The following is a 17,172-nucleotide window of genomic DNA, read 5'->3' as shown; positions in this document are numbered from 1 at the left end:
ATAAAAAGCTGAGGCACACCACAACAGCATTTGCTCACACCCTTGTGCCTGGGGACAGGCACAAACCCATGAGCTGAAATCCCTGGCAAAGCAGAAATCCAGAGGGAGATTGAAGCACTGCCCCTTGCCAGACTGGCCATGGAATATTTCCCTGCACCATTGCTCCTGAGCTCTGTCCAGGGGTGTTCCCAGCCTGGTGTATCTCTGTGCAGGATGATTTGGGACAGAGGGACACCAGAGATGGAAAGGAGATCCCAGATGTGTCCCCATCAGTGCTATAAACACCATGGGTGTTATCCCAGGAGCAGGACAAAGGAAGGGCACAAAGAGGCTGAAGGAACCTGTAGGTTCACAGTAACTCCAGTTCACCAGGCTCCCCTCAGTCATGTCCAGCAAGGCCAAAGTTAAAATACTTTTTTTGCAATAATTTCTAGCTGTTCAGTTAGATCCTGCCTTGCACATGGGCGTGGTGGGAAATGTTGGTGTGATATCTACCACAAACAGAGGTTTTCCTTCAAGCCTCTCAAAATCCCATCTCTTTTATCAGTGGCTGCTGTTACATCCAGTTATTTATGCAGGTAACTTGCCAGTGGTATGGAAAAGCCCTGGAATTAACCCAGCACTTTTGATGTCTGCAGTAACTGTACCCTGCCTCCTCTTTCACGAAGAGAAAAATTTGCTACAATACTCAAGATAAAACAAATAAATGCAATATAAAAGCCCATCTAATTGAATTAAATGAAAGTAGCCTCTCAGACTGCCCTTTCTGTGAATCACATTATCTTCATGTTTACTGACTCTTTGACAGGAGACTAAATGATCCCAAATTTTATCAGAATAAATCAACTAAACAAAAAAAAATCCCCTCTAAAAAGGACAGACGTTCTTAACAGCCATCTGGAACAGATTATTCCTCTCCAAGTAGCATTGTTGATACTGAAAGTGTTGTAACAATATCCTTTTCTAATGTGGTTCTGCTGTGGCTCCATCCATAATCAAACCAGTCAGTGCCAAGAAACCCACTTAGCATGACAAGCTCCCCAAAACCTGGATTATTTGTGTAAGACTCTGATTTGATTTTCCAAGCTCCATGATCTGATGAAATTTCTTTTCATATTTTTAAAGGAGACCAAGGAATGGGCATCACCTACTCTGGGGAAATGTTTTTGCTGAGCCATACACCCTCCAAGTTCTTGTAAATCCCAAATGCCACTAAAGAGAGGTGGGGACTGCAAATCAAAACAATTTTCCCTGTTTCCAGCCTTGTAAAGCCTAAAATAACTGCACCTTTTTTATTTTCTTGAGTATATATTGTCAGCTGAGCAGCCTGGCTGCATTCAAAGGCTACAACAGGTAAAGCAGAATGTATATTAATCTCATAAATGACAAATAAATATCAATCAAAGAACACCACCTTTACACCAAGATACTCAGAAAAACCCAATAACACTGAGGGCTCAAAAGGAGGCAGCTGAAACAAAACTACCCAGCAGAAAGAACTGAGCACTCACCATTTTTTTAGCTCAATGGATAAAAGAGTGCTCTGCCAGGATCCCAAATAAAGGCACTTCTACCACATTAGTGGTGGGCAGTGCTGGGAAGGTGCCTTCTCTTCCCAAAAAACATCTCCACCTCTGCCACCTCACAGATGTTTGTGTCTCATTGCCCAGCAAGTTTCTGTCCCAAGCCATCAAGAAGTGATCAGGGGCAGAAAGATGAGGACTGCAATTCCCTAGGAAATTGGCATTTAAAATTGAAGAAGTCCTGTGATTTTCACCCTATATTTTCCTTTTCCCAGATGCATGACCTGTTCCTGTCCTACTTGCACAACCTCAGTTTCCCTAGATGGACACGTTCATGGTTACACCAAAAAATAGTTATTCTTCAAACTAAAAGCTCCTCAGGACTTCATGGGGGAAAAACAAGTAAAACAACACCAGAACAGAGCCTGTTAGATGCTGGACATTACCAGTTCCAGCTGTTCTATCAACCAAACACTTCCAAACAATTTAGCCCAGAGCAGCGAATCTCAATGAAAAACTGATCAAAAAAAAAAAAAAAAAAAAAAAAAGAGAGAAAGAGGGGATGAGAAAAGTCAGAGCCACTTCAGAACTTCTTTTGAAGTCTTAGTCTGCTGTTCCCTGAGGTCACTGAGCCCAGATGCCATCCCTGGCAGAGAGTGAGGAGCCCTGGGTGCAGCTCTGCATTGTTGCGCGTCCGCGCGGGGAGCGGAGCGAGGAGCCACAAAACCAGCCCGCCTCTTCTGCCCACTGCTGGGACAAAACATGGCTTGGAGTCACAGCAGGACCTGGGCTCCCCTCCCTCCAGCCCTGCCACCCTCGCTGAGAGCCAGCTGGGAGCCTTTCTTCTCGTTCTCTTTGTTGTCTGTGGTGCCCGATAGCAGAGGTCCTGCCAACCTACAATGAGAAACAAGAGCTGTGCCTTTGTGCTCTGTCTGCCCAGAGATAGGGCAGTAATTTATGTAGCCAGCAATGTCAAAAGCAAGTTCTTAATAAATTACTCTTTTTGGGGCACTTCCTTCACTTGCCAATGGAGGAAAAGCAAAGAAAAATGACAAAGAGCCCCTCTCGTTTCCTTCAGACAAGTGTGATTTATTACAGGCGAAACAAGGAGGATTCCAAAAACATTACTGCTGTAAGGGAAGGTAACTCAATCTCCAGCAAAAATAAACAGCCACGTTTAAATAAACCTTCTGAGAAGTGCTACTGCCCTTTTCCCTCGGAATTGGGGGAGCTTTTCTTTGCCCTGACATTGTTCTGCTGTGTGAGATGCTGACCCAAGGATCTCGTCTGGTTTGGGTGGCCTGGTAAGTCATCAAAGGATAAAAGGCAGAGAACAAAAGGGAAAATAAAAGTATTATGAGCTGCAGCTGAAGTGCCTGACAGATGTTGGGTGGCTGCTTGTGGGAACTGCCTTCCATCTCAGGAGCAGAGGGTTCACCCCTCTCCCTGCCCAGGCCCCTGCTCCTGGTGGGAAGGGGTGGGATGGGCAAGGTCTTTCCCCAGAGGCCACTGCTCAGTGGGTTAGGGACTTCCCCCAGCTCTCCCATGAACAGTGGATTCAATAAATCACAGCAACCCTCAGGTCCCACACCCTGTGAGGGTCCTCACAGACTTTAGAGCTTCCAGCAGCACCAACCAACCCAAGAACAGCCTTCCCATGGCTCAGAGGACAGGATCCAGCCCCTCTGCACCAACCATCTCCAGACCTTTTTCTCTCCCTAGTGGGAAAGGTGGGAAGGTTAAATCTCACCTTCTTTCCTCCCCTCCTGCTTTGGCACCAGGATGGCACATTCCTCAACACAACCAATAGAAGTGGGTTAAAAGAGATTGGGAACAAATGCAGACCTTCAAGGGAAGCCAGGTCATGGGCATCCAGCCTGGCAAGGCTTCTGGAGAGATGCATCCACCTGCCCAGTGGCTGAAGTCCTGCTTTTCCTCCTTATCACACACGCAGCAGCTCAGCCTCTGAGGGCGTGATGTGTGAACATTGCTGTGCTCCCAGAGCCCTTGCACAACCCCAGGGATTTACTGCCCCACTCCTTGTGATCCCCAGGCACGCCCTCTGCCTCCTCTGCTGCTGGCCTTGCTCTTTGCTTGACTTCCTTATTCCAGAATCACTCCCTAATTAACACGAGCAATTAGGAAAACTCACTGCAGGAATGCCAGTCCCGTTCTCCCCACTGAGATAAGAGATGATTAATGACACCAGGAAAATTAGCCATACAGCTGCTCGGGTCTGTGGATCTCTTACAGGCTGAGAACACATCAGACTCAGGGTGGATTTTTTTCTTATTAAGCTTATTGTGCTTTGTGAAACTCATCAGCAAGAGAAAGGTAATTAACCAGCCTTTTCTGCCACACTTTAAAACTAGTAGGGTAAAGGAGAGGGAGGAAAAATAGCAGAACTTGTCTTTATGGATTTCTGTGATGATGAAAAGGCTGGCAAGGATAATTTATGAATTAATAGTGATCTGAGCTGCTGTGGTCAGCTGAGAACAAGAGCATTGCTTCAGGCAAACCAGGCAGGGTTAAATCCCTGAGGAGCCCAGGCAGATGGGACATCCTAAATGCAGAGCAGGCAGTGCTGCCAAGGCTCCAGCCCATGGAGACAGCAGGATACCTTGGCCCAGGCTCCAAAATAGCTGGGATGGAATCAGGGAGCTGCTGGCCAAGAGAGAACGCCAGGGGAAGAGGCATGCCTGCAGCCACAGCCTTGCAGGAACTGGGTGCTGGCTCCCAGTCTGTGTTATCCATCCACGGCTGGATAAACACCCTGAGGAGAAGCACAGCCCTCACCTGCTCACTCAGTGCTGGAGGAGTCACCTTGGAGGTGTGGGGCAGCTCCCTTACCCCTAGGCCAAGAATTCCTCCTGTATTCCATGCCCTGGTGCCAGCCCTTGTCTCTGTGGATGGCCACACTCTGGCTCAGCTCTCAACCAACTCTCCAGACTGAGCTCTGTGACTAAAAATGCTTTGGGAGCACTCTCCCCTTGCAGCCAGAGGCCTCTGGAGAAGGCAGACAAATGGAGGAATGCTGATGGTCCCAGGGTGGGAATGAAGAGAGGGACACCTGTGTCCCTGCCCCACCTTCCTGAGGACAGTGATGGTCAGCTCGCCCACAAACATCAGCAGGAGGGACATTCTGCTGCCCCAGGAATCTCCTGGTGGAAATGGAGGTGGATTTTCAGGGGCTTTCTAACTGGGCAGCAAGCCAAAGAGGGGAAGAGTAAGGATCTACATTCTGGACTGAGACACACTGAGCTAAACCACGATCAAGCAACATTTTCCACTAGTGACTTCAGCCCTAAGTGCTGAAACTGTCTGCTTGGGAGACCCAGCTCATCAAACTCTGCTTGAGAGACCCAGCTCATCAAACTCTCCTTGGGAGAGACCCAGCCCATCAAACCCTGCTTGGGAGACCCATCCCATCAAACTCTCCTCGGGAGAGACCCATCCCATCAAACCCTGCTTGGGAGAGACCCAGCTCATCAAACCCTGCTTGGGAGAGACCCAGCCCATCAAACTCTGCTTGGGAGACCCAGCTCATCAAACTCTCCTTGGGAGAGACCCATCCCATCAAACTCTGCTTGGGAGACCCAGCTCATCAAACTCTGCTTGGGAGACCCAGCCCATCAAACCCTGCTTGGGAGAGACCCAGCCCATCAAACTCTGCTTGGGAGACCCATCTCATCAAGCTCTGCTTGGGAGACCCAGCTCATCAAACCCCGCTTGGGAGACCCAACTCATCAAACCCTGCTTGGGAGACCCAGCTCATCAAACTCTGCTTGGGAGACCCATCTCATCAGCCCAAGCCCCTGTGAGGCAGGAGGGACACCTGAGACCCTGAAGAACTCCTGAAGCACACAGCCTGCACAAACAACCCTGCAGCAGAGCTCCATTTCAAAGTGAAAATAAAACACTTCAGCACAAGGTGTTTTTCGAAGTACATACCTGTAAACATGTGTTGTGGTGATCTTTTGGTATCATTTCCATGGTTGATTAGAAATGGACCTATTAAAGAAAAAAATAAGATCTTCAGAGGGGCCAGGAAAGCCCCACCTGAGTCATGTTCTCTGGCTTCTCAGCCTGGGCTCCTGTGGTGTGAGTTGTGTCACACATCCTAATACAACTTCAAAGGAGACTCTTGAAGAGCTCAGAAACCACCACCAGAAACAGATTGAGAGTATTTTAAGAAGTATTTTAACAAGTCAACTCAAAAACCTTCCAGAGACAGATACAACCCTGAACTGCAGGGCTTTTTTCTTTTTCTTTTTCTTTTTTTTTTATTTATTTAGTTTTATTCCCCCCCAAAACTGAATGCTTACACTTCTGATCCCTGCTCTTTCTGGCAGCTTTCACATTTCCATCATTTGGCAGCACAGCAAGGATTAGGAGGCTTCCTGATGTCCTCCTCCTCCCTGAAAAAGAACACATGGCTGACGTAAACTTCTTGATTTTAATATTTTGGCACATAACCAGTGAGGATCTCTCACCTGCTTTGTTGTCACTTCTTGTGCTTTGCCTGCCTCACTGATCTGACAAAATGCAGTGCCAATGGAAGAGATTTATATCCTGGAAAGTAGGAATAAAAATTCCCTGCTTCTAAGGCTGTGGAAACACAGCATGGAGCCCCTAAAAGGGAGAAGAAAACAGAGGAAAGAAAACACCACATCTACCAGGTAACAGGTTATGATTTTACTGGATTGGTTGAAACAGGGAGCACCTCCAGGTTGTTGTGAAGGTTTTGGTACCTCCTTAACATTTTTGGTTCCAAAAGTACCTCTCAGTCTGGGCCTTTTCGGGCAGACCACCCCAGAAAAGGGGAATGGAAATGCACTGCTTGAGGAGTGTGCATTTGCACCACTAAGAGATATCAGGCAGCCATAAAAGAGCTGTAAACCAAGATTTCATATCTGGTCACACCAGCAGCCACAAGCAACTTGTGATTCTCTCACGTGCCTGATCCGTGACATCTTTTATGACTTTATCTGCAGATTTCCTCAGACCTGGAAGTGTCCAAGGCCAGGTTGGATGGGGGTTGGAGCAACCTGGGATAGAGGAAGTGAGAAAAATGGATTTGTAAAGAATTCTCCAAACGTGACAGAAAGCTCACACAGTTTTGGACATCTGTGTGCAAAACACTGAGATAAGGTGTGCTGATTTAGGAAGGCCATGGAACAGAGATGATATTGTTGAGAGAGAGATTGAACTAGAAAGAAGTTTTAGTGAGTTTCAAAAGATGGTCTTGCAAAAAGATTAGATATTTTAGAGAATTAGAGGTGTGAAAGGTGCATTGTAGCAGGAGCACGTGGGGGAAAAGTCTAGGTGATTGGTGTTAGAAGAAATAGTGTGTCTCACTATTCATAGTGACTGATAATGGAAGAAAATCTTTTAAAATGCCTCTCAGTTACCCCAAATCTATAAAAACTTAAAAACCAACAAGGAAGGTGTCCCTGGCCATGGCAGGGGGCAGAACAAGATGAGGTTTAAAGTCCCTTCCAACCCAAACCATTCTGTGATTCCATGATATTCCCAGTGTCTGAGCACTAAGGGTATTTCTCTACAACCTCAGGAAGTGAGGGCAGCCTGAACAAACCTGTGTCTCCCACCAGCCAGGCTGCACAGCATCATGGAATGCTGGACCCACCACGGGAAAGGCAGAGGTGAGGTACTGGTGTCTGTCCCAATAAATGCTTCATACAAAGCAAGGGCTCCATACCTGAGTAAAGACTCAGGTGGGGTCTGCTCCCAAATTACCTCACCTCTGCATTCCCACCTCCTCTAGGCCACTCTTCAGGCCTGCCCTGATGGTCCATAGGTGAAACAGCCTTCTCTTATTATCCTGTTACTGTCTTTAAAACTTCCATCTCCTCATGACTGCCACATTTTAAGTAAATTTAAGGGCACAGGCATTTTTTTGCTGCTAAAGAACATTTACTGATGGAAATTTAGATTTCCCTGGCAGCTGAGTACGGGGTTTGAAGCTGTAAAATTTAATTAAACCCCTAAAGGAGGGATAAAATAGGACTAATTGTTGTGCCCCAGCTAAAAGTAGCTGGGCTGACATCACCTGGGCAGCAAACAGCAAACCAGGGAGCTCCACACATCTCCCACACTTGGCTGGAGACTTTGGTGCAAGGAAAGACAAACTCCCCAGTGACCTGGATGAGTCTGTGCCCTCTCCACATCAGGAACAAGGACATTAAAGTCTCTCAGACCTGTCTGACCTTGAGGATGATCTTTCCTGTTTAATTTGACCGCCCTAAAACTTGGGAGCAGAACTGCAATTTCAAACTGGTAATTACTTGGCAGGTAAATAAACTACTGCAGTGCTGGACCCTGAAAAGTTAAACTACCATGTGAGATCTCATTAAGTACCTTATTCATACTTGTTTTCTAGAGAAAGCCTCCAAATTTGAATTAAAACAGAAGAGTCAGCAGGAGGAGAAAGTGCAAGCTAAGTGCAAGATATTTCTTTTGTTTTCAGGTGCTGCATTAAGGGCAAGAAGCCAAGGGGAAAATATTAAATAAACACTAGGAAATCCTAAGATTTTGATGTTTCATGACAATTGTTTTCAGATGGGCAGACATAAAATAATCCCACATCAAACTGACTGTGTCTGACACGTCTGCCACCAGGTATGGACCAAGAGAGGCAGATATGGAGGAAGTGGTGAAAGGGAGGATAAACCATTTAGCCAAAACCCACTCCCAGTTCCTCCTCAGTGACTGCTGAGGGTTGTTAACACCCACACCTCTCCACTCAGTGGTGTTTGTCAGGATTTCCTTCCAGCAGCATTCCTGAAAGGTCACTACTGACAGAAGCATCCTGCTGTAAAAGCTGTCCCTAGACACCTCTAGAACAAACTGGTTTTCCAGCAAGATCAGAAGCTGGACGGGGCAGGAAGATGCTGAGGGTGAGACCTGAATGAGGAATTTGTGTTGCTCAGAAGCTCAGGGAGTTAAACCACACTCAGATGGCACCACCAGGGAGTGACCCTGCCACGGCTCCTCTTGGAGAAGGAACACCAGGCAAGAGTATTGCCCCAGATCCCATCAGGTCTCTGCTGCATGGAGAGGTTTTGATGGCTCATGGAATGGCACCCCTGAAGTTATTCCACCTCTGGAGGAGATTCTTTTGGAAAATGGAGCATCAAGCTAAAGCTGTTCAAAATTAGGAATGGACCTGGAGGAGTTAATCCAGGAAGGGGTGTGAATTCCAGAAAACAACAATGGATATCAGTATTCCTGTCCCTCACAGCTGCAGGAGGAAAAAGCCAAGTTCTGTCTGCTCCAGGTCATCTGTTTCAAGACATCCAGGAAACAAGCTCCCCATGAAGTTGGGCAGGACACTCAGCCACTGAATTCCATCCTGGAGAACAAACAGTAAGGAGAAGGAATTTCTTGCCTTGCCTTTCCTGAAATCTGAACTGCTGTTAACCAGCCCTGTTGAGCAGCAAACCCACGATCCCATCCCACACAGCATCTCTGGATTCAGCAGAGGGAAACCTGGGATTTGGGGATTTCTGTCTCCAGAGAGGTGCCCCCCTCTGCCATTCCCAGCCACAGGACACACCACAATCCATGCTCTCCACCACAGCCCTTCAAGGAGCAAAGGAAGACATTTCTCCAAGATTTCTGTCTTCCAGGAATGAAAACATAAGATCAGATTTACTCACAAGTTTCTTCCAGGAGTGGCAAAGAGAAGGAGAGCTGGAAAAGCAGGAGCATTTCCAGTAGGTGAGGTTCCTTCTGAAAGGCCCACATAACCCCTGCCAGTATCACCACAGCTTGCACTGAATATTTCCTTTCAGCAATGAAATTTAAGGCTGAAATCTGAGCTCTTGGGACCCTGGTAACTTGAATGCCACAACAAAAACTCAGCTCTGTACCTGCTCTTTATTTATTCATATATGAAATATGAAACATGAAATATCTGGGCAATATGAAGGTTGAAGCTACATGACCTTTAAGGTCCCTTACAACCCAAATCATTCTATGATTTATGAATTATTGAAGTTTGAAGTTGCAAGCAAAATTCTGCTCTGCAGACAACCTTCCTTCTTCCAGCTGTAGGAAAACAAAATTCTCCATGAAAACCTTCCCCTTCCATTGCCCTAACTGTGCTTGGAGCCCACCTGGCAGACCACCTCTATTCCTTTATTCTGGAAGTTTCTTTGGAAGTTCATGGAGCTTTTTGGAGCAGAGAGTGGCTCTTTTGGCTGTGCTGTGGACAAAACCAGCCCTGTGCCTCAGCAATCTCCCATCCTCTGCAGGACATCCTGGTTATTCCAGCTCCTCCATGGGATGGCAGGATCAAGAGAAGCACAGTGGGTGTGCAGGAGGAAGGTCTGCCCATCTAGCAGACCACCTCTATTCCTTTATTCTGGAAGTTTAAGGAGCTCTTTGGAGCAGAGAGTGGCTCTTTTGGCTGTGCTGTGAACAGAACCAGCCCTGTGCCTCAGCAATCTCCCGTCCTCTGCAGTACATCCTTGTTATTCCAGCTCCTCTGTGGGATGGCAGGATCAAGAGAAGCACAGTGGGTGTGCAGGAAGAAGGGGGTGACCTCCAGCTCTGCTCAAAGATGGGTGTTTATTGCTTTCCCAAGAAGATAAAGCTGAGCTCAGTCCCTTTTGTGCCAGGACTACGGAACCATTCTTATTTCCTGTATGTGGAGGTGGAAATGTCATGCTTCAGCCCTGATTTGTGCCTTTATATTTTTCTTTTCTTTTCTGATTTTTGTGGTTTCCATGTGCTAAAAGTGCCTGGGAGATGTGTGCTCTGTGATGGTGGGAGGCACTGCTTCCCTGTGAGCCCCCAGCCCCTTCAGCAGTGCCAGCAGTGAAGGTGCTCCTGGAGGAGTTTTTATTGCCAGGATTTCTTCTCTCTCTGGGGCTGAGGCACCACAGCAGATTGTTAACACTGCTCAGAGCAGCAGGAAAAAACCCCTCAGAGCCCTTTGACTCTGTTAAAAAGGATTGGTGCACATTTATGACCTGCATGGGATTTTATCAGAGCACACAGGTTTTGGGTTTCTGTCCTGGTGCGGAGGATTACAGCCCAAACATGAATCTCTTCCTGTCTGCTGCATCTTCCAGGAGCCAACACTGGCACAAAGGACTCTCTGCCAGTTCCTCCCTGACCAGAGCAGCAATTTACCTCCCTTTTGAAAAGGAACAAACTGGCTTTAGTTTCCACTAGAGCCAGAGCTGGTGACCCTGGCCCTCTGCTCTTCACGAGGACAGCAGTGACATCCAGCAGCCTCAGAGTCACCAAGGAAGATCCGTGCAGAAACCAGCTGCCCAAATTAAGTTCCAAACCCTCAGTTATTGCCCTGGAACACATGGGAATAGTTTAATAAATCTGAGAAGTTCTGTGGAAGGGAGAGCTGGAGGGCAAAGGCTCTGAGCCAGTGTAAGAATGTGAGCAAGGGGCATTATAATGACATTAATATTTATTATAATTACATCAGTAATTGTACTCAGGGAGATGATTTCTACTTCTTTTGTGTTAGATACAAAAGGTAGACTTCAGTTTATCTGCTTTCAATTACAAACATCTCTAAAATGACAAAACCTTCAAGGCACAATAGATATCCTATTTACAGATAATTTCCCTAGAGAACGATCCACATTTGTACCTTCAAAAATGCAATTAAAGAGTGTCTGTCCAACCAAATATCATCTCATCTCTGACCAGCACACCCTTCCTCTTGGTGAATCCCCTACAAACCCAATTTGGTGCTATGGAAACAAAGAATTATCCCAAATCATGTCACCCTTTTTAACTCAGGCCGTGTTTAACAACACAATTGCCATAAAGATTTCAGATATCCTCAAGCTGAAACAACTCACTGAGCTGCTGACTGAGAAAAGACCAAATGAAAAAAAGGATGAGGCTGGCAGTATGATTTCATTAAGATGCCAAACTTGCAGTGGGGACAGCAAAAATGGGAAAAATCCTCCCGAGAGCTCCCCAGTGCAGCCCCTGCTGCCCTGGTCAAATGGGAAATCACCCAATGGAGCAGGAAGATCTGAGGCTGATGTCCTTTCTTGCAGACTTACAGCCTAATTAGAGAAGCTGCAGGGAGAGCAGACAGCTCTTCTTGACAGCAAACCCAGCAACCACCAAACTCCCAGCAGAAATTACTGCCCTTCCAAAGCCATCCTGTCATTTAAAACTTCCCTTCAGATAGGGAGTAGGGGGAAGACTTCCATGAGAAATAGATCAGGAACTTCTTTTCATTCCCTGCTACTTAGAACTTTCTAATGAAGGGAATTGTTTTTTTCTTTAATTTTAAAATATTGTATCTTCTCAAAAGTGAGAGTATTTTACCTAGAAGCTTGATTTTCTACAACTAATTATTAACAAAAAATAATAAGGGAAGAATTGTACCTAATTTCTGGCTCCTATAGATCCTTTCCTGGGGATGATCTTGCAAAGTGGTTTACACGTCCCTCAGCATCTTCTCCTAGAAAAAATAAAATAAAATAAAATAAAATAAAATAAAATAAAATAAAATAAAATAAAATAAAATAAAATAAAATAAAATAAAATAAAATAAAATAAAATAAAATAAAATAAAATAAAATAATCTGCCTTACAGGGTGTTTCTTTTTAAAACAAACCCAGAAATAACTCCACTTTGGCCACAGCACTTCAGAAACATAAAGCTCCCTCCAAACCTAGGAGGGCAGAAATAAATAGGAGGGTGTTAATTGCAGTGTAAACATCAATCAAATAACAGCTTTGGGGTTGCCAAAGTGTCTCTGGTGAGGGGCAAATCTGGTGACAGCAGCAGCAGCAGCCATCAGCTGAGGGATAAGACCACGAGGTGTTCCCTGGAGGATCCTGGAGCATTGGAGGGACACCCAGGACACCCCAAAAGGTCTCAGTGCCAAGGGTGCATCCCCCAGGGGTCCTCCAGCTGGGCCCTCTGCCAGCACCTGGCTGAAGTCTGGCCAGTGAAACCACCAGGAATTTCTCTTGGTCCAGCCAGGAATGTTTAAATATTCCCAATTTTTGGGGGGGGTTTGTTTTGTCTTGGGTGTTTTTTTTTGTTTTGTTTTGTTTTTTTTTTTTTTTTTTTTTTGGTTTTGCAGGGTTTTTTGGTTGGTTTTGGTTTGATTTGGCTTGTTTGTTGGGGGTTTTTGTTAGTTTGTTTTTTCTTTATAGCTGGAATTGCTCTATAGAAGCTTTGCAATGACAGAATGTCTATGGGGAAAAAAAACACTCAGCCTGTCCCTGGCAGGACTGAGGGACCCTGAGCAGCCACCATGGCTGGGAGGGAGGTCCCTGCATCTTCTCCCTGTCCTCATCCCCACGTGTAATTCCTTCACCAGGTCATCCCTTCACCTCTGGCTGAAACTCCCTGTGCCAGCAATCCAGCCCTTCCCAGGAGCAGCAGGTTTAGGGCTGTGGGGATGGGATCCTTTCAGGAGCCACAGAGCAGCAGGGCAAACCCCAAACTCACTTCTGATCGGAGAAGTTTCAAAGGAAACTCTGATTTTTGCAGTGAAATATTCGTTCCTAGGGAAGGGGTGAGGGCCTCACTGTGGCCCCACTGGGAAGCCAGGCCAGAGACACTGGTTGTTTGCTGAGGCACATCCTCTCCCCATCCTATCCTATTTTCCCTAAAATAACTCAACCAAGCAGTAATTCATGGTTATTGACTAAGCTATAGAAAATCTCAGGGGAATCAAGGAGATAAATGGCCTTTGGTTTTCCATAAATAGGAGTGATGGAAACAGAGCCTTTATGCTGCCTCAGGCACTGCCAGGAGGGTTTGCAGCAACTCTGCAAATCTGTATGTTACTCTGTGCCTAAAAACATGTTTACAGTGGGAACAACAGGCTGGGTGGGAATGGCACTTTTTATACTGACAAACCCCTGGAAAACGAAGTCCTTGACAGAATTTTTGCACCACACTGAAAAAAAAAAAAAAAATAGAATTTAGGAAACATAAAGGCACATGAACTGACAATAATATTGGTGAAAATCTCTGGCTTTTTTGGCAAGTGTCTGTCCAAAGCAGCTCCTGGTTGTGCCCACCTTCCTGCAGCTCCAGTCCCGTTTGCTCCCTGTGGAAATGTGGTGCTGAAAGGGCAGATATTGGATCTGACCCACCTCTTCCCTGCTCATTTCTATTTTTCTGGGGAATCTCAGACTCTTCCAGCTGGAGAGGCTGTTGGAGCAAGGTTAATTCTATTAAACACAGCTGCTCCTGGGGTTGTTTAGAAGATGGGATTGCTGTTGCACGAGCAACTCTTCATGCTTGTTCTACAGCCTTTACCTTCCTTTTAAACCCACTGATTACAGGCCTAAAGAATGATGATTTCCCTGGAATTGTGGAATTCCACAATTCCTGTGATCAGCACTAGCAGCACACCATGGGGGCAGTGCTTGTGGGAAATAGTAAAGGTAAGAAGATTTTTAGAAAGTTGGAAAAGCAGGTTTTAGAAACAGAAAGAGCAGAGGAATTAGAGCTAGGTGCAGCTGCAAAGTTTGAAAGTAGAAAAAGTTACAATAGAACAGAAAGCAAGGACATGAAACAATAGCTTGAGTTTTAGGCTTGGCTGAGATAGAGTTAAAACTGCAGGAAAATATGCTTAGTGAGATAGCAGAAGGTTTTAAACTTAAGAATGAGGTATTGTGTATTGTTAATGGAAAGAAGACAAGCAAGCATTGTGTGAAGCAGGTGCATGTGTGCTTCTAGTAACTAGCTAGAACAATCCCAGTAGCCAGCTAGAACAATCCCAGTAGCCAGCTAGAACAATCCCAGTAACCAACCATAACAATCCCAGTAACGAGCTGGAATAATCCCAGTAAGCAGACAGAAAAATCCCAACAACCAGCCGGAACAATCCCAGTAACCAGTTAGAACAACCCCAGTAACCAGCTGGAACAATCCCAGTAACCAGCTGGAACAATCCCAGTAACCAGTTAGAACAACCCCAGAAACCAGCCGGAACAATCCCAGTAACCAGCCGGAACAATCCCAGTAACCAGCCGGAACAATCCCAGAAACCAGCCGGAACAATCCCAGAAACCAGCCGGAACAATCTCAGTAACCGGCTGGAACAATCCCAGTAAGCAGACAGAAAAATCCCAGTAACCAACTGGAACAATCCCAATAACCGGCTGGAACAATCCCAGTAACCGGCTGGAACAATCCCAGTAACCGGCTGGAACAATCCCAGTAACCAACCTGAACAATCCCAGTAACCATCTAGAACAATCCCAGTAACCACTGGATCAATCCCAGAAACCAGCCGGAACAATCCCAGTAACCAGCCGGAACAATCCCAGTAACCAGCCGGAACAATCCCAGTAACCACTGGATCAATCCCAGTAACCATCTAGAACAATCCCAGTAACCAGCTAGAACAATCCCAGTAACCAGCTAGAACAATCCCAGTAGCCACTGGACCAATCCCAGTAACCATCTAGAACAATCCCAGTAACCAGCCGGACCAATCCCAGTAACCAGCCGGACCAATCCCAGTAACCCCTGGATCCATAGCTGCTGGCTGCAGTGAGCCGTTGCCATCTCTGCACTGTCTCAGCCATGCAATGGCGCCGCTGCTGCAATCAAAGCTCCAGGAGCTTCTCCCCGCAGTCCTGTCCTGCGGGGGAAAGGAAACAAAACCTCCCCAGCACGGTGCTCCCCCTGGGTTTGGTGCCCAGCATGTGTCACAGCCCCACCACAGCAGGTCAGGCTGAGTGCAGGTGACACCTGCCACACCTTGGCTGGTGACACACGGGGACCACCCTGCCAAGCCCTCTGCTGTCACCTTCCCCAGCAGCAGCAGAAATCCAGCGGGGACAAGAGGAAGCAAATCACACCCTTCCGCTCCAGAAGCAAAAGCAGACCTCCAGGAGCAAGGAGAGCTGCAGTTTGCTGGCTGTCAGCACTGATTCATGCACTCAGCCTGATGTGCATCAAATCCTCTGCTGGAAAAGCAGGATTAGTCATTGTTTCCAGAAGAATACAGCTTGCAGCAGACACCACAATGTATCTCTTTTCTTCGGCAGTTACTCATGCAGTTATTACTTACAGTCTTAGTTGGCGGATTCGAAAAATTCAAACATGAAATTAATTACAGTGCTCATTAATTCCTCTGCTCCTGGACAAAACCTGCACAGACAAAGCAAAGGCTTTGTCTGCTCTGACGTGGCTGAGGGGTCTATTGCTTCTTTGTGGGGTTGCACATCATCCCCCAAGGAAAAAGGGTCAACCTTTCCCCAGGAAAGAAAGAAAACCTTGGCACGAGGGCAGGAAACACTTTGGGCTTTCTTTTGCTGTGACATCCCTCTCCATGAGAACATTTGCCCTTTTCCCTGGGCAGGGCAGGCAGAGTTTTAAATGCAGATTTCAGCTGTAATCCCTGTTTTTGAAGGAGCTGCTGCTGCCCTTCAGCAGGACTGCTCTTCCTGCCACTGGTGGCGTTTATTTGTCATGGCTGGGGCAGAGGAGAGAATGGAATCACACATATGTCTATTTCCAAGAAAGGTTTTAAAGCTCTCCAAAAGCTTTTCCTCTAAGTATTGCTATGGATCATCTGCCAGACCACCAGCCATGAGGCACTATCGAGTGTAGCAGCTCTCTGTTATTTTATTTATTCCTCCAGTTGGAAATAACCAAACCTTTCTCAAGCTCTGTGGAAAAGCAAGCTTGCAATATCAGTGATGTGTTAGGAAAGGAAGAGGATTGTCATCACATAATTAGAGGCAAAATTATCTTTATATCTGTCATTGCTGCCACTTTTCCTGGAACACCATTGGAAGGAAAGAAATTTATCTTAGCTGAACTGGATACCAACACCACCTTTGCTTTCATTGCTGCTGGACTTCTGAATTGGTTTTTTACTGTATTTTCTGTCAGTGCAGCTAACAGAAAACAGTGAAAATGTAAAGATTTTTACAAATGCTAAGGTTTAGGATCATGTGAGCTCCTGGACCCTGATAAACAAGCACAGAGCCACCACTGCCATGGCCAAACCCCATCTCTGCAGAGAGCATTATTCATAAATACCTGCCTGTTTCCATAACTCTTGGCTGGCTTCCCCTCACACACATTTTGCAGACACATTTGACCATTTTCTCTGCCCACCTCAGAGGGTGCAGCCATAGCAGCTCTCTGGAGCATCACTTTGGGATAACAAGCTGTGACAGACTCAGTGAGACCGGCAGGAAAAGAGGTGAGTCTGTTATGGAGATCTCATCCCTGCCCAGGGCAGGGGGCTGCCAACTCAACATTAAATTTGCATTTTCAGCTCACTCAGGTGCCTTGGAGAGGTTTCTTGGACGAGGGACAAACCACAGGAGGCTCAGCACATTTGGGCATGCAGCTGGGGGGAGAGCACTGTTTGCTGCCAAGGAATGATGCCAAGAAAACATCTGGAGTGATGGACAGCTGAGGGGCAGAGATAATCCAGTCCTTAAACCACCCTCTGCTTTAAAATGCAAAATATTCCAACACCAAGTTTCTCTAAATGTGGATTTTCATGGAGCAGACAATACCCCTGCTGCCCTTTTTCTGGGTGATCTAACCCAGATAAAAGAGATAAAAATCAATTATTTCAGAGAGAAACTCAAAATGGAGCTCTTTTCTTTCACCCTGAAGAATTTACAGCTTTAACTAGATGAG

General features: G+C 46.3%; 1 protein-coding gene across 3 annotated transcripts in view; it reads right to left on the bottom strand.

The window, feature by feature from the left end:
- Positions 1 to 14,991, bottom strand: part of LOC132332815 (hepatocyte nuclear factor 4-beta-like) — a 56,954-nt gene extending 41,963 nt beyond the window's left edge. For 2 of the 3 annotated variants that reach the window (XM_059857447.1, XM_059857446.1), the window contains exons 1-5: positions 13,575 to 14,991; positions 11,919 to 11,994; positions 6,017 to 6,155; positions 5,849 to 5,941; positions 5,475 to 5,534 (exon numbers count right to left, since the gene is read on the bottom strand). The gene's annotated coding sequence lies outside the window, so the exon portion shown is untranslated. The remainder of the gene's footprint in view (positions 1 to 5,474; positions 5,535 to 5,848; positions 5,942 to 6,016; positions 6,156 to 11,918; positions 11,995 to 13,574) is intronic. The other variant, XM_059857445.1, reaches the window with a different exon arrangement.
- Between the last annotated feature and the right edge of the window lie 2,181 nt (positions 14,992 to 17,172).

Source organism: Haemorhous mexicanus, chromosome 12 (genome assembly GCF_027477595.1).
Source record: "Haemorhous mexicanus isolate bHaeMex1 chromosome 12, bHaeMex1.pri, whole genome shotgun sequence".
Taxonomy (NCBI): Eukaryota; Metazoa; Chordata; class Aves; order Passeriformes; family Fringillidae; genus Haemorhous; species Haemorhous mexicanus.
The sequence above is the reverse complement of the archived record's forward strand: the minus strand, read 5'-3'. Positions and strand labels throughout refer to the sequence as shown.